The sequence below is a fragment of the Ovis aries genome, chromosome 9 (assembly GCF_016772045.2).
Source record: "Ovis aries strain OAR_USU_Benz2616 breed Rambouillet chromosome 9, ARS-UI_Ramb_v3.0, whole genome shotgun sequence".
In the NCBI taxonomy this organism is placed as follows: domain Eukaryota; kingdom Metazoa; phylum Chordata; class Mammalia; order Artiodactyla; family Bovidae; genus Ovis; species Ovis aries.
In genome coordinates, this window is record NC_056062.1 from 2,911,652 (window position 1) to 2,929,438 (window position 17,787).

The 17,787-nt window shown below is 43.9% G+C and overlaps 2 long non-coding RNA genes across 3 annotated transcripts; one reads left to right on the forward strand and one right to left on the reverse strand.

The window, feature by feature from the left end:
• Positions 1-2,061: 2,061 nt before the first annotated feature.
• On the reverse strand, positions 2,062-15,134 carry LOC121820377 (uncharacterized). Its single transcript, XR_006060896.2, has 3 exons — positions 14,832-15,134; positions 14,569-14,694; positions 2,062-3,898 (listed from the first exon to the last, which is right to left on the reverse strand). It is a non-coding gene; the product is annotated as an uncharacterized LOC121820377 (long non-coding RNA).
• On the forward strand, positions 12,623-14,741 carry LOC132660264 (uncharacterized). 2 transcript variants are annotated; one of them, XR_009601683.1, is made up of 4 exons: positions 12,623-12,754; positions 12,865-12,906; positions 12,995-13,172; positions 14,578-14,741. It is a non-coding gene; the product is annotated as an uncharacterized LOC132660264 (long non-coding RNA). The 2 variants fall into 2 exon arrangements; XR_009601682.1 differs by having other exon boundaries at positions 12,623-12,906.
• Positions 15,135-17,787: the final 2,653 nt, after the last annotated feature.

The following is a 17,787-nucleotide window of genomic DNA, read 5'->3' on the forward strand; positions in this document are numbered from 1 at the left end:
TAAGATAATCAGAAAATCGATCAATTTATAAGTACATGTATTATATGATAATAAATGTATTATTCTACAAGTATATGATAGAATGCTATTTAATATGCCAAATTATGATGTAAAACAGACGTATTTATTCACAAGGGAAGATTGCAAGAGTAAGTTAAGAGAAAAAAGACAGTAATATGTTCTACATATTATACAGTTTTCAGTTCAGTTCAGTTCAGTTCAGTCCAGTCACTCAGTTGTGTCCGCCTCTTTGTGATCCCATGGACTGCAGCACACCAGGCCTCCCTGTCCATCACCAATTCTGGTTTTACACATTACAAAAAACTGTTCTACAAAGTTTTACACATTATCTGAAAGCAATATGTAAAGTAAGATAATGTTTTTATAAAAACACATGTGTGTATATACAGATCCTCACATATAACACTGAAAAAGTCTGAAAGAACAGAAAATAAGCACAGTTATCTTGTGGTGAGATTATGGTGATTTTTAATACTTTTCAATATATTATAAAACTTACAAACAGGATACGTATAATAATGATAAAAGTAAGTAAAATATTGTAAATATTCTGATATGTCTGGACCTGGTCTTATATAAGCCAACATAAGTTCTCGATTGGATTTAGGATTCCACTTACTGGAGGAACAATGGCAGTGCTACCATGCCTTATTTTTAGACAAACGTTATTTCTCTTTTCCTGTAAGTTCTCAATATACCTACCTATCACTTTGAAACACTGGAGAGGAGCTTAAGTAATCTTTACCTTTACACATTATCCTAAGAAAGACAATTTAAAAGTTCTAGAAACTAAAAATTCAGGCAGGAAGAGTGCACATCAACGTGCAACAACTGAGCATTTTAGTCCAGCAAGAGAGATGAATAAATATGACAGGACAGCACAGCAGGGTACGGAGGGCATACAGGAGGGCTGCTCAGAAGGCGCCAGCCTCGCGCTGCAGCCCTACCCCCATCTCCTCCCGGATTCGTGGCAACACTCAAGGAGCTGAGGCTCCTCGAGGAAGAGCTCGCCTGGAAGCTCTTCTGATCCGGGTCTGCAGACGGAAACCAAGATACCCCATAAGCTTCAGTGCTCTGGTGCTTCATCTGCAGAAAAACAAAACAAAACCAAACCATCATCTTCTGAGTAATTTCCTCTGCCTCACAGTTGGGGATGCAGGGCCGAGGCTGGAGGATTTCACTTCATCCGGGCACCTGACACAGAGAAGCTGTTGGGCGCCCCGTGATGTAGCAGACATGCTTTCAACTCACTGACCAGGAGCGAGCCCGGGAGAAGGAACAACTCCTGATTTAGAACGTCATCTATCTTTCTTCTTGTCACATGCACACACTGGATTCTGTAAAATGGATGTACTGTAGCCCATGCTTATTCATGAGGGTTTCTCTAATTACTGCAAAATCCCGGATGTAAATCACTGCTGCCTGGGTGATTATATTCAAAAGCTTCCCCGCTCTTTGTGCAGTTTCTCACACTGACATTAGTGGCTCATTAATATTAAAGAGACCTGCAACATTGTGAGTATTAGCTAATCACACGGAAGACTATCTTTGGAATGTGTCAGGCATAGATCTGGCTTCTATTTTTACAGCTTGATGGGCAGGATAGGCTGATCTGACTATTTTAAAAACTATCTATCAATCCCACTTTGATGAGGAGAAATTTGTCCGCTTTACAATGCATGCTTTAACCAAAGTAAACATCACTCAAGATTAATATAATCTGAGTTGCTATTTTTGAGAAATAAAACAAGGCAAGTACATGTTCTGTTCAGTTCCCCAGGCTCTCAGACCAACTTTTGTAAAGTTAAAGAGGGATATCCCTGAAGAGTTTGTGTAACATGAAAGTACAAAGAATGCCCACCATCCATCAGGTACCATGTACCTGCATCTTTCTGGAGTTATACCCCATGGTTCCCCATTTGGTGACTTCCAGGGACCTTCAAAACCGAACAGAAGAACATCAAAGTCAGGGTACAGCGAACAAGTTTTTATTGATTTCACCCTCTGGTCAGTGTGCACACAGAGCAAGGGCTTGAAAGATTCGTCAGCTCGATGCAGTGTTTACCACATGAGTGATTGTTGTCATTGTGTCCGGGAAGAAATCAACCATTGCCACATGCCTGTTCCATAAGACACCCCGCTGGACCCCATGAGAAAAGGCCACAGAAACCTGCTCGGAGCCCCTACAGACCACCTGAGGGCCCAGAGAGATACTGGGATGCCATCAGCTGAAGGAGGCCTGGGTGGATGTGTCTGCAGACACCAGGGCAGACTTTGGAAGGGAACCCTTATAAAAGCTGCTTGTTTGATGCCAGCCAAAAAGTTCAAGGACTTCCCAGGTGGCTCAGTAGCAAAGAATCTTCCAGCCAATGCAGAAGATTCAAGAGACCAGGTTTGATCCTTGGGAAGGGATCCCCTGGGAGAAGATCCCCTGGGGAAGGAAATAGCAACCCACTCCAGTATTCTTGCCTGGAGAATCCCATGGGCAGAGGAGCCTGGCGGGCTACAGTCCATAGGGTTGCAAAAGAATCGGACACGACTTAGCAACTCAACAACAGCAACAAAAAAGTCCAAATGTTCGTGTTATCTTACACTCATTAATTCTCCCTGAGCCTAGTTGCCTTACTCTCCAGAAGGCAGCTCACCCATGTCATCCAGCCAGTAAGTTAAAGAGCCAAGACCCAAATCCTCACTCCAAATTCAGAATTCTTTCATTGTTTGCAAAAATAAGGACCTCAAGAGAAGCATGCTGCCTGCAGAAGTGAGTGCAATTTTTAATCTTTTTTTTAATAACTGGAGGGAATAGGAAAGGATTCCATCCTCCATAAAAAGCCAAGGTTAAGTAGCGATTGATAACAGATGAATTGCTCTGGTGTAGCAAAGTCTGTGGGAAAAAGGCAGGTTTACAGTGTTTCTTTCAAAACTTGCCCTCCCCCTCCTACTCCAAAAAGCTGTTTAACTCCTGTGTTACGTTAGTCTCTCCGTCATGTCAGACTCTTCGTGACCCCCTGGACTGTAGCCTGCCATGTTCCTCTATCCATGGAATTCTCCAAGCAAGAATACTGGAGTGGGTAGCCGTCCCCTTCTCCAGGAGATCTTCCCAATGCAGGGATTGAATCCAGATCTCAATGCAGGAATCAAACCCAGATCTCCTGCATTGCAGGCAGATTTTTTACCAGCTGAGCCACAAGGGAAGCCCCAGAATACTGGAGTGGGTAGCCTATCCCTTCTCCAGCAGATCTTCCCTTCCCAGGAATCGAACCAGGGTCTCCTGCATTGCAGGTGGATTCTTTACCAGCTGAGCTATCAGGGAAGCCCTCCAGGAAAGTTTATGATTAATTCTTACCATGATTTTAAGGTCTTTATTTATTTTTAAAAAATTTGTGAATTTAGAAATGTTTGTATCTCTAATGTCTGATATTTTGAGAAGGCTGAATTAGCTGGCGTCACAGTCCTGGTCTTCTAGAAGGCAGAGCCCGAGGCGAGGATTATGTTGCTAACAATTTATTTGAGTAGCCCCCAGCCAGGGCTGTGAGTGGAGAAGGAAGGAGAACGTGATGGAAAGTGGCCCTCACGGACTGGACTGCCATGGCCCCATAGCTGGCTCTGCAGAAACACAGGAGACACTGGACAGACATGCTCACTCAGCACATGGGTCTTCTCCAGGACGACAGAGTGGAAGGAATGTCCCAGGAGGTGTCCACACATGGGAGAGAGGAGCAGGGATTCTTCGTCCACCCCCTTCCATCTCCCTTTCTCTTTCTCAGTCCCCTCCAGAGCTCTCAATGGGTGCTCAGATCCTGTGCAGTCCCAAGGAGACGACCAGCCCCATTCCATGCAGTGATGTCTCTCCCAAGTCCAGACGTGGGGCCCAGCCCTGCAGGAGACAAGGAAGAGGCATTATTAAGAAAACTGGAGAAGGTATGCAGGATTTGTGTCCACCGGGGATGGTTTACAGAGCATGACTTTAATTTCTCATAGCGTCTCTCATAATATTTAATGTAGTATCTTTTAAACAGTAAGTACTCTCATAGCCATTCATTCGGTGAATTAAAAAGAGGTACAAGGCACCACCGGATGTCCCTGGTGGCAACCACCACCACACCTCAGGCTCAGAGTCTGTAGCAGGCAGAATAGTGGCCCCCAAAGATGCCAATGGTCTAATCTTCAGAATCTGTGACTACCTTACATTACACGGCAAGAAGGACTTGGTCAAAGCAATTCAGTTTGAGATGGGGACATCGGCCGGGATTATCCAGCTGAAGTCAAGCTAATCACGCACATGTGTGCTTGCTAAGTCACTTCAGTCATGTCCGACTCTTTGCGACCCCATGGACTGTATAGCCTTCCAGGCTCCTCTGTTCATTGGATTCTCCAGGCAAGTATACTGGAGTGCCTTGGCATGCCCTCCTCCAGGGGATCTCACCCACCCAGGGATCGAACCCCTGCCTCTTTTATTTCTCCTGCATTGACATGCAGGTTCTTTAGCCACCTGGGAAGCCCCTGAAGTTACTGCTGCAAAGGTGAAGGGAGGGGTCGCCAGCCGAGGAGTGGAGACCGCCAAGAAAGGCAAGACAGAGACCCCACCCAGAGCCTCTGGAAAGGACGTCTTGCCTTTAGTCCAGAGAGACCCACGGCAGACAGCCGACCTGCAGAACTCTAGAACAAAACCATGCTGCTGAAGCTGCTAAGTCTGTGCAAACTTGTAAACGGTGCCCAAACACATGAATGCAGTGTCTGGGGGAAAAAATTAGGCTTTTTCTGAGGCTGTACTGTCCTTCCATCACAAACCTGAGTTCGTTCTCACCATAGGATCACTTCTTTCAGGAAATATGACTTAAAGAGTTCTGTTCTTTTCTGATTTAAGTTTTATAACCTTTATAATTAGAAAAGTAGCATGTTATAATGTTTAATGATGCAAATTAAAACCATATTCATTAGGAGAAGGAGCAGTAGGAGAACTTCTGAGATGGTAAAAGAGCCCTTTACAAGAGCTGGAAGAAAAAGGAAATGTGCAAATAGCATCACTGTTGGCCAGACATTTATATCAAAGAACGCATACCTAAGAGCAAGGCCATAATTTGGTGCAACATAGGTTTGACCCAGCGTAAGGAAGAAATTTCTAAAAATTCAGATACCTATATAGGAAGCATACTTGGGAAACAGCAGTCATTCAAACACAGCTGATAAACATTTGAGAGGAAATTTAAGCCTCCAGTGGGTTATTGGACTGGATGACATTTGTCATTTTCTGACCTTGAAATTCTATGATTAATCTAAGAAATAAGTTTGTTGACTTTATTTATATTCATGACACGAAAAAAAAAGAAAGAAAAACAGAACTTACATGCTATGAATATGTCTAAAGGCAAATGTAGAATGGAAGAATAAAGTGAAAAGTCATGTTGAGATAAGAGGAAAATCGAAAATGAAATGTCTATTATACAAGCCATAGCTGGAACAATATATTAAGATTGATTCCTGTGAGGTATCTCTTTAAAAGAAAAACAAGAAAAAAATGTACTATATTCTTGAGATTACAGAGGCATAGTTAAAATAAGGAAGTGGTAGCAGGGAGGATTCAAAATAGCAAAGAACTTTGTATACAAAAAAGACATAAACATGATAAAGAGGAGATGGGTGGTATTAATGATGATGGATGACACAATATTTTATAAGAGAAAAGATTATATTAGAGCTCTGGTTGACAAAAGGAAATGGCTTTGGCAGAATCTGCAATATGGGAAAAAATAATAGAAAGCTAATCCTTAGACATGATGGCGTGGTGAGAAGAGCAGTTTAGGATAGGTTTGCTGAAAATTATGACAGATGGGAATGGCAAGACCATTGACCACAAGAGGTTTCAATTGACCAGAAATTGTTTAGAGGGTATTCTATAGGGGAAAATGAAGGGAAATCTTTTTCCTAAATGTACTGAAATGTGTCTACAGCCTTACATAAATTATTGAGCAGTCAACATCCTGAAAGTGAGTTCACACTGTCATCCTTGGAAATGAATCAGATGTGTAACAAGGAGCAGGCCTGCAGCAGAGACACTGTAAAAGCATTCCAGCCTGCCGACACAGTCTGGTGCACTTCCTGGGATTAAGACGTGGCTCAGAGGTTGGCGTCCCTAACCTCTTTCTGTCTCATCTTTCTCTCTGTGCAATAAAAGGTCTGACTCAGTGGGCTCTGTGTTTCTTACAGCCCAGAGTTGAAGAGGATGCTTGTTAGTCATAGCCACGTAATATTCTGTTGATCCCAATCTAATTTTTTTTTAACTGAAGCCTCACTGTGATAATTTATGCTCGTGTCTTTAAACTTCCACTTAAAATAATCTGAAACTTCCCTCTTCCTTACACATTCACACTTACTCATTTCTTGGCCTAATCTCATAGCTCACTGATTACTATTAGGGTCCTAGCTGGTAAGCATACTCTAAAGCAACCTGGAGTTGTTATCCACCTCATTCCATCACTCACCATTGGTTAGATTGCTTCCTGGACCACAAGGAAACCTCTGAACCTGTGTTGGGTCTCCATTGCTGCATAACAGGAGTCGGGGCGGGGGGCATGTGCGGGGACAGTCTGGTGAGACTGAAAAAGGCAAAAACAACTCTGACTCCATAACATCCATTTCTTTTACTTTAACTTTTGTATTCTATTGTTTTTGCTACAAGATAATCACTAAAGAAAGGTTATCTATAGCTTAATGTAAACATAATGGCCCACTTCCAGGAACTCTGCCTCCCATGCAATGAGTATTAACCTAAAAACCTTTATTTAGCCCACAGGAAACATTCTGACCAGGCCCACCTGTGAATGGCTGCAGGAAGTAAGAGATTGGCACACCTCATCTAGAGTTTCAGCAGTGGCCACAGGACTGGAAAAAGTCAATTTTCATTCCAATGCCAAAGAACGGCAATGCCAAAGAATGTTCAAACTACCATACAATGGCACTCATTTCACATGCTAGTAAAGTTATGCTCAAAATCCTTCAAGTTAAGCTTCAGCAGTACATGAACCAAGAACTTCCAGAGGTACAAGCTGGGTTTACAAAAGGCAGAGGATCCAGAGATCAAGTTGCCACCATTTGTTGGATCATGCAGAAAGCAAAGGAATTCCAGGAAAACGTCTACTTCTGCTTCATTGACTATGCTAAAGCCTTTGACTGTGTGGATCACAACAAATTGTAGAGTATTCTTTAAGAGAAGGGAATGACAGACCACTTTACCTGTCTCCTGAGAAACCTGTATGCAGGTCAAGAAGCAACAGTTAGAACCTTATATGGAACAACTGACTGGTTCTAAGTTGGGAAAGTAGTATGACAAGGCTGTAAATTGTTACCCTGTTATTTAACTTCTATGGAGAGTACATCATGTTAAATGCTGGGCTGGAAGACTCACAAGCTGGAATCAAGATTTCCAGGAGAAATATCAACAACCTCAGATAGGCGGATGCTACCACTCTAACAGCAGAAAATGAAGAGGACCTAAAGAGTCTCTTGATGAAGGTGTTAAAACTCAGCATTCAAAACACTGAAATCATGGCATCTGGTCCCATCCCTTCATGGCAAATAAAAGGGAAAAAAGTGGAAACAGTGACAAATTTTATTTTCCTAGGTTCCAAAATCACAGCAGACGGTGACTGCAGCCATGAAATTAAAAGACTCCTTGGAAGGAAAGCTATGGCAAGCAGTGTACTGAAAGCTATGAAAAAGTGTATTGAAAGCTATAGCAAACAAAGATATCACTTTGCTGACAAAGGTCTGTATAGTCAAAGCTATGGGTTTGTTTTTCTTTTTTTCCAGTAGTTTTGTACAGATGTGAGAACTGGACCATAAAAAAGGCTGAGCGCTGAAGAACTGATGCTTTTGCTGGTGGAGAAGACTCTTGAAAGTCCCTTGGACAGCAAGGAGAGCAAACCAGTCAATCCTAAAGAAAATCAACCCTGAATATTCACTGGAAGGACTGATACTGAAGCTGAAACTCCGATAGTTTGGCCACCTGATGCAAAGAGCTGACTCATTGGAAAAGACCTTAATGCTGGGAGAGATTGAGGGTAGGAGAAGAGGAGGCAGAGGATGAGATGGTTAGATAACACCGCTGATTCAATAGACATGAGTTTGAGCAAACTCCAGGAGATAGTGAAGGACAGGGAAGCCTGGCATGCTACAGCCCATGGGGTCACAAAGAGTTGGACACCTCTTAGCAATTGAACAGTTACAACAACAACTCTAGAATCTGGCTGGAACCAGGAAATAATTGCAACAACTTATCACCTTTTTTACTTTGCCTCTTCACTTCACCCCTCTTTGTTTTGTCAAAGAACATCCTAGCATCCAGGCCTGGGTAAGATGGCTCTTTAGGATGCTAGTCCACTGTCTTCTCAGCTGCTGCCTTTCTGAATAAAGTCACTATTCCTTGACCCAACAGCTGTCTCTCAATTTATTGGCCTGCTGTGTGGTGAGCAGTACAAGGTTGGACTCAGTAACAAAAGGAAGCAGGAAGGGAGATTCTTTGAAAGCCTGTACAGAAATCCCTGTAGAGTCTAGATTCCCATCTGGAGCCCCACCCACCACCCCTCACCAGCACCCCAGCGCTGAGAGCACATGGGGTGTTTTATGCCTAGGCAGATGGAAGGCTCCTTTCTAAAGAAACTCAATTAACCATCTGCGGACACTTAAGGCTTTGGTGTGCACGTCAGGCCTGAGATCCTGCACACACGAAGGCCCTGAGGTGAATTCCCTTAATATGACCCTATTACAGGTGAGGAGAGACTGACGACGCAGTGTCCACTGAGTCATTCAGCCAGGATCATGCGGTCAGTCGGGAGCAGGGAAGATAGCTGCTGCTCACTTGGGGGTGTGGGAGACCGTGAACAAGTGCAAGTGGCGTGGGCTCCCGGGATGGGGACCACCCTCTGCAAGGAGTCAGGAGGGGCTCGTGGGCTCTCTTGTTCCTTGTCAACCGTCCCTTTCCCTCCCTGAGTGCTCTCCCTCTCCGCTTTGACAGATCCATTCAGCTGTAACCAAAGGTCCTGCATGGTCCAGGGAAGTTCTTCGCCCACCCCTTAATGTGTCTCACTCTGGAACACAAGCTTTATCTCCCTGGTCATTACTTCAAGGCGGGTGGGGGAGTGTCTCAAAGAGTCAAATATGATTGAGCGACTAACACACACACACAGTCTCCCTATTAAACTACCATCTTTTTCATTTGCTTCCAGTTGCTTTATGTCTATTTATTTAACTTATCCCTATAAAATTAGTCATGCCTGATGATACCTCTTTGCATGATGTGTTAGCTGCTAATTGTCAGGAGGAAGTGACTCCAAGGCGTGCTGCAGTCTGCCAGAGGAGGGGAAATGTGTAGACGCAATACCCACAAGTTGGCGGCAGAGGCGGGCAGTGTGAGGGAGGGGGGCGGGAAACGGGGGAGGGCGGGGGGGGGGTAGTTATTGCATCCTTAGAACGTGAGTTTCCTTTCCCTTCAATTGTTCAATCATGTTTTTTTTTTCCTTCCCCTAAACTAGTCCTGTACATCGTTAAGAGGTTTTGATTAAAGGTTTATAGATTGAGTTGCTTGTGGTCAGTTCAGCAGATTTTATGGCAAATGTAATTCATTTTCTTTTTCTCTTGCTAATTAGGAAATAGCGCATGGACTAAAAGATATACAATAAACAGACTCTTTGAAAGAACTGTTTGACATAAAATGGCACTTCACATGCAATGCAAATGAATAATCAAATTTTTCTAAGAGCAGTTCCTACTGTTAAAACATATGAGACTAAGAAAAGTCAGAGACGTTGGTAATATCTTTTGAAGAAAAACCAGCTGCCTACACTGAAAAAAAAATATGCTTGCAAAGAAACTTATAGGAGGCAAACAAGTAAAAATCGCAAGTATCCCTTACTTAAATGCCCTGATTTTAAATTCAGAAGCAAGTAAAGAGTCATAAAACACATATATTGTAAAAGCACCTCCAGCATAAGCATTTCAGCATAAGGAATGTCATTTCCCCATCAAATCTTTTCTCTTCCTAACTGCTTTGCAGAGAGAGAAAGCTGCGTTCTACAGGGGAGACAGGTGTGGCTTGGATTGTGGGACCTGCAAGCTCTCTTCCAAGGTTTGTCACATGTGTTCTGGAAAGCACCGAGTTAAGAGTTAGGGAGATATGGGTTCTAGTTGTCTGTCAGTCAGTAACTCTGAGCAACTTCAGTGGTTTAGCACCTCGGGCCTCAGTCTCTTCATCTGTTAAAGTAGAGTGAGAGTTGCTCAGTCATGTCCGACTCTTTGCGACCCCATGGACTGTCCATGGACTTCTCCAGGCCAGAGTACTGGAGTGGGTAGCCTTTCCCTTCTCCAGGCGATCTTCCCAACCCAGGGATCGAACCCAGGTCTCCCACATTGCAGGTGGATTCTTTGCCAGCTGAGCTACAGGGGAAGCCCAGGAATACTGACTGGATAGTCTATCCCTTCACCAGGGGATCTTCCCGACCTAGGAATCGAACCAGGGTCTCTTGCATTGCAAGTGGATTCTTTACCAACTGAGCTATCAGGGAGCCCCACTCATCTGTAAAAGGAGACCACTTATGTTTTAATTTTAGTTTTATTGAATAATAGTTGATTTTCAATGTCAGTTTCAAGTGTACAGCAAAGTGGTTCTATGTATATTCTTTAGATTCTTTTCCCTTATAGGTTATTACAAAATACTGAGCATAGTTCCATGTGCTATACAGTAGGTCCTTAATGTTTATCTATGTTACATATAATAGTTTGTGTATTTTAGCCCAAACCCCTGATTTATCCCTCCTCCCATTTCGCCTTTGGTAACCGTAAGTTTGATTTCTATGTATGTGGGTGTGTTTCCGTTTTGTAGATAACTTAATTTGATCTTTTTATTTTTAGATGATCTATGAGGCCCCACAGGAGAAGGCAATGGCAACCCTCTCCAGTACTCTTGCCTGGAAAATCCCATGGACGGGCGAGCCTGGTAGTCTGCAGTCCATGGGGTCGCTAGGAATCAGACATGACTAAGAGACTTCACTTTCACTTTTCACTTTCCTGCATTGGAGAAGGAAATGGCAACCCACTCCAGTATTCTTGCCTGGAGAATCCCAGGGATGGGGGAGCCTGGTGGGCTGCTGTCTATAGGGTCCCACAGAGTCGGACATGACTAAAGCAACTTAGCAGCAGCAGCAGCATGAGGCCCTACAAATCTAGCTACAAATCACCTCATTTGACCTAATGATGGTCTTAGAGGCCCTGTCTGCAAATCCAGCCACACTGTGAGGTTAGGGTTTCAATTTATGAAGGGGAGGGAGGAGGGAGAGAAGGGGGAGACACATTAAATCCATAACAGATAGATGAGTGGTAAGTAAATAGATGACAGGTAGATCCCATCCTCCTCTCTCCCTTCCCACATCGTGGTGGCGGTTTAGTCACTAAGTTGAGTCCAACTCTTGCAACCCCATGGAGCCTGGCCACCCTCCTCTGTCCGTGGGATTTCCGAGGAAAGAATACTGGAGTGGATTATCATTTCCTTCTCCAGGGGATCTTCCCAACCAAGCGGTCAAACTTATGTCTCCTGCATTGCAGGTGGATTCTTTACCGCTGAGCCACCAGGGAAGCCACCCGGCCAACCCCTAGTCTGCTCCTGTCTCAGCATAGCCTTTACTCACTAGTGAGACCCTCCTTGACAGCCATCTCCTCTAGGCTCCCACCACTCCACTGTACCCGCATGGATTGCCCACACGGGATTGTGTGTGATGTGTCGGTGGTCGGGTCTGTGTGCCCTACCAGTCAGGGGGCTCTTTGAGGGAAGAAACGCTGACCTGTCATTCAGGCTTCTCTCTGGCCCAGGCTAAGTACTCACTGAACGTCTGCGAGCAAATGAATGAAAAGACATGGGTCTTAGAATTAGACCGACCTGTGTGTCATCCCTTTGCCACTATTTCTTAGCTGGGTGACCTTGAGCTAATTTTGGTTTTTGGATAATCTGCATGTCAGTCAGCGTCTACAAAGTGAAGATGATGCTGTGTAATTTTCAGGGTTGCTGAGAGGGCTGAGAAAAGCATACATGAAAGTGGCCAGCACTGGGCCTGGTGCGTTTCCCTTCTCCCATGCATCTGAGATTGAATTAATCAGAAAACAGGTATTGAATACCCAAAACAAAAAAGTACAAAGATTCATTCTTATTCAGGTTTATAAAAAATAAACAGGATTTATTCTCACCAGCTGGGGCTAATCTGGAGGGAGACACAATTTCACATTTTATACTTTTAAGAACTCAGGTTTTTTGTTTGTTTGTTTTTGTTTTTGTTTTGCCTGAAGAAACAACTGCTTTACAGGCAGCAAGGATAAGCTTTCTGATAGTCCAAAGCACTCTAAAGAATCACTGTATGTTGCCACCAGTTAATCCAGCCAACTGAGGCCCAGCCCAAAGGAGCCTTTTAAAGGAGTGACTCCAAAGTCCCAAGCAGCCCTTTTAAATGCTTGTAAAAATGAACATCCCACAGGGATGGATTTTTAAACACTTAAGGGTGTATGAATCCTCAAGAGCGCAAAGGAAGTAGGGATTTGGCAACCTTCCTGCACAGTCAGCTGTCTGCTGCAGAGGCAACACAGGACCCAGGAGAAGTAGATCTTTCTGATGGCCCGGGGGCTTCACCACTGACCCCACTACTTGGGAAGAATCCACAGGAGCCCAGAGAACCAGGAGCAAGCAAGGAACAAAGTAGGGAGAGGTGTTGCCGGACCCCATCCCCACATCTCCCCAGACCCTGACTCTGCTCACCGACCCCCCAGGCTCCAGGCTCTGCCTCAACCCCTTTCTCCACTTCTCAGGACTCTCCCTCAGGAATCATCTGTGCTCTTACAAAGCAACTGGTGAGTCTTTTCAGCAAAATATACTTGCTGCCAGGCCTGCTGGCTCCCACAGGTACGGAGAAGGGCCCACATCTCCCATCTATTTCAGGAATCCTTCAGAATGTAAGAAGGCAATGGCAACCCACTCCAGTACCCTTGCCTGGAAAATCCCATGGACGGAGGAGCCTGGTAGGCTGCAGTCCAAACGGCATCTGGCTGGCAAATGTCCTTTGCAGGATCTATTGACTCTACCTGTTTTACGGTGAAGGAGTTTCTAGGAGGCCACGGTAAGAGGTGGGGGAACTTCTTGGGTCTCCACTGCACGCTTGTCACTGTGCTCACTGACCATTCAAGTCCAATTTTCTTAATTGATCGAATTTATCACTTTCCTGCCACACTGTCTTCATTGTTCTATAAGGACATTGCCTGGCATTTATAATTGTTCCAGTTCCTCAAGCCACTTAACTACTTTTCTCTTCCCTTTTAAAACCGTTTCCAGATACGTCAAAATCTGAGATCCGCATCTTCCTCTTCACCCAAGAATTAAGCCCAGGGGTGATACCCCGAAGTTGTCACTAAACCAAACTTGAGTCAGTAAACGTGGTAAAGTCAACTCACTGACCCCGGGTTGTGGTGAAGGAAAGCACAGTGTTCATTACAGGGACCAAGCAAGGAGTCCAGGGCAGCTAGTGCTCAAAATCCCAAACTCCCAGTGGGTTTCTGGGAAGCATTTTTAAAGGCCAGGTGGATAAGTGTGATTGCAAAGTGTGTGATCAGCTAGTGCACAGCTCTCTGGTTGGTTGACGGTGGGGTAAGAAGATGGTGTCACAGGGGTTAACTTCATCATCCTCAGGCTCCAGTAGGTCTGGGTACTACATTCTCATGGTCATGAAGTAGTTAACATCTTCCATTTGGTGAGAGTTTCAGCATCTGTGAAACAACTCAGAATGACATGCATCAGATACTTTCATCTGAGTACTTCAGTGGGGAGCTAGAGCAAGGAGTACTGGGGAGTGGTGTGGCTGGGAGGGCCCCAAAGGGTCCTGTTCTGTTACAAAGTTACAGGAAAATGCCCAGCTGAGGGTCAGCCTGACTCACTCAGAAGTGACTGTGCTTTGTATCAGGAGCTAAGGAGCTAAGTGAAGCCAAGCACCTCACCCTCTCAGATTCAAAGATCATTTAAATGGATGACTGTATGTGTGACTCTACTCACAGAAGTCCAGGATCAGTTATGCAAGTTAGTCAGTCCTGAAATTTATTTGCTATCCAACACAGCTGTTTATTTCACTTTCAGATTTCATAGTCAGCTGGAAAATGCATGTAACTCCCTCCCCAGATAACCATCTCCAGGTGTAATCTTTCTGGCCAAGAGCCTGCAATAGTTTGGTATCTGCTGTAGATCTAGGCACTGGAGGGATAACTGAAGTTTTGCAACAACCCTGCTGTGAAAAGTAACATAGGCTGGCTCACTCAAATTCATTTCAACCTTAGCTCCTTTTCTTCCTTGAGTATTGGTGCTGCAAAGTTCAAATTCACCTTTTCTGACTACCAAGCCACTAAAAATCTCATCCTGGGCACAGTTCAAGTCAAAGTGATAAAAGCAGATTTCCAGGAGTGTCTGAGCAATTCTCTGATTCCCTGATGCAGGCACCACCCCAGCCTCCTTCCCTTGTTTCTTCTTACCTGGGTCAGGGATGTGTTGACAGGAGCCACAGCAACCACTGAGGGACCACAAAGTAGGAGATGAAGAGAACTTCAACATGGACTCAGATACAACTTGTCTCAGAACCACCACCTGCTCTGGACTTGCTGCATGAAGCAAAAAAATGATAATACTCATAAATAAATAATGATTAAATAAACCCATATGTGTTTAAGGCTCTATTAGTCTGGCTATATGTTATGAGCCCCACCCTTTACAGTTTGATAAATGAGAAGTTGTTAACCTCCTCTGGAGGGCACACAGTCTCCTTGAGGGGCTAAGGCTGAGTGCTGTCCGATGGTGCCCAGGTGGCTCAGTAGTAAAGAGTCCACCTGCCAAGCAGGAGATGCGGGTTCAGTCCCCTGGAGCAGGAAATGGCAACCCACCCCAGTACTCTTGCCTGGGAGATCCCATGGACAGAGGAGCCTGGCGGGCTACTGTCCGTGGGGGCGCAAAGAGTCAGACTGAGTGACTAAACAACAGGAACCTGATGGCATAACAGCATGCTGGTTTCTGCCTAAAATAATAGTATGAATTTAGAGGGTATTTATCCTCAAAATAAAACATCACTAAACCTAGCATATTAAGGAATCTTTTAGATGCAATATTGTCACTAATGCTTATATGGTGATATCACCCCGGATATAGTCATTTTCATAATGAACATGAAAGAAGCTGGAAACTGTAAGACATTTTACAATCATGAGCACACTGGAAGCTACTGATTTTGCAAGTCATTATTCTGATGAGTAACTGTCCTCATCCCCATTTACAAGTTCTTTAGGAGCAAGAATTGGGTATAATACTTGCTTTTGCTAAGAGATCAAGACATGTTCATTGGTGCCTTTTGGAAGGCAGAGGAGGTGATTTCTGCTTGACTAAATTTGTTCTTCTTTTATGAATCAGAGTCAACAGTCCTAAAGGTTTTGATTTCTCATACAGTATTAATCGTGTCCAACAACAAACAGTTTCTGGGTGCCACTACACTCCAGGCCTGTGCTCAGCACCACAGGGCACAAAGTGGTGAGCACCGGGTTTCACCCAGGAAGCTCACCTTTGAGTTGTGGAGACAAAGTTAGTGCACCTGAAACAATCACAGAGAAAAATTGGACAGCATAGGACTTATGCTGAACACTGTGCTACAGACAATGTAAGAATGTGGAGAAGGAGAAATAGAGGAACATGTAACACACAGGCTACTTTCTGCATGTGGACCTACAAGACATGTATAAATGGGTGCTTTCATGCTTTAAATATACGTAGCATTGAGTCAATGGCATCCCACTCCAGTACTCTTGCCTGGAAAATCCCATGGATGGAGCCTGGTGGGCTGCAGTCCATGGGGTCACTAAGAGTCGGACACGACTGAGTGACTTCACTTTCACTTTTCACTTTCATGCATTGGAGAAGGAAATGCAACCCACTCCAATGTTCTTGCCTGGAGAGTCCCAGGGATGGGGGAGCCTGGTGGGCTGCCGTCTATGGGGTTGCACAGAGTCAGACATGACTGAAGTGATTTAGCAGCAGCAGCAGCATTGAGTCAGTGACTCAAATGGGGTGCACAGTAAGAATAACATATTCCTAAGAGATGATATGCATTTGAATACAGCTTATGGGCAGGAGGGTAAGGGAAGCGTCTGAGCCTTTGACTAGAGACTAGGGAGCGCCACACTGAGGGGTTTAGTACAGTGTGAGTAATCCCCTGTGTACAAAGCTCTGGCAAAGCTCCATTGTCAAAGTCTGAATATCTCCCAAGTGTCTTCTCATTTGTTTTATTGTTTTATGACTTTCATAATTAAACACATATTTGAGCTCAGCTATTTTTAAAATACCAAGTTGCTTGTGTATTTAAAACTAGAATCTCTTAAAATTGTTCTAGGCAGAAGCAAATCTAAATTTTCTCTAGGAAAAGGTAACATCATCCTAAGTGTCAAATTCTTCGGCAGTTTTGCTAATACAATGCCTAGCACTCCATCAAAAATAACTAGGCTGTACATATGTTCACCAAGGATATTCTTAGCCACACTGCTGGTTAAAACCGCAAAGTGAAATCTGTAAATAGTAGAATGCTAAATTAACTATGATATAAACACAGTAAAATACTAAGTAACAGTAGAAATGAAAAAGCCACAACTACTACATGAAATAGTATGGATAAAGCTCACAAACATAATGTTAAGTAAAAAAATCAAAGCATAGAAAAACTTGTATACAATTGATATAAAGTCCAAAATTCAGCAAAAACTCACACATTCCATGACATGACAGGGTAATGTCTCTGCTTGGGTGGGTGGAGTAGAAGAGAAGGAAGAGATAGTTTTTCAGCTCAGTTCAGTCGCTCAGTCGTGTCCAACTCTTTGTGACCCCATGAATCACAGCACACCAGGCCTCCCTGTCCATCACCAACTCCCGGAGTTCACTCAAACTCACATCCATCAAGTGATGCCATCCAGCCATCTCATCCTCTGTTGTCCCCTTCTCCTCCTGCCTCGGAGTTCACTCAAACTCACATCCATCAAGTCAGTGATGCCATCCAGCCATCTCATCCTCTGTTGTCCCCTTCTCCTCCTGCCCCCAATCCATCCCAGCATCGGAGTCTTTTCCAATGAGTCAACTTTTCACATGAGGTGGCCAAAGTACTGGAGTTTCAGCTTTAGCGTTATTCCTTCCAAAGAAATCCCAGGGTTGATCTCCTTCAGAATGGACTGGTTGGATCTCCTTGCAGTCCAAGGGACTCTCAAGAGTCTTCTCCAACACCACAGTTCAAAAGCATCAATTCTTCAGCACTCAGCTTTCTTCACAGTCCAACTCTCACATCCATACATGACCACTGGAAAAATCATAGCTTTGACTAGATAGTTTTTAGGCCCTGTTTGAAACTAGGGCCTCTGGAGTGTTGGTAATGATTTTTTTTTTAATTTCGGTGAAAGTTACATAAATGTGCTTGGTTTGTGGAAATTTATCATGCTATTTGCTTATAAATGGAATTTTCTGTTTGAATAGCATGTGTCAATTTTTTTAAAAAAAATAACAAGGTATACAAGAGTATAAGTAATTAACATCCTACCCACCCCCTGCCCCTGCAAAAGAACAATATTCCACCCATGATGCTCCAGCCAAATATTTTTGTTATCAGACATAGACTTTAAAATAACTAGAATTTTACATTAAGGGAGAGATAAAAGACAATTTTTTGGAGT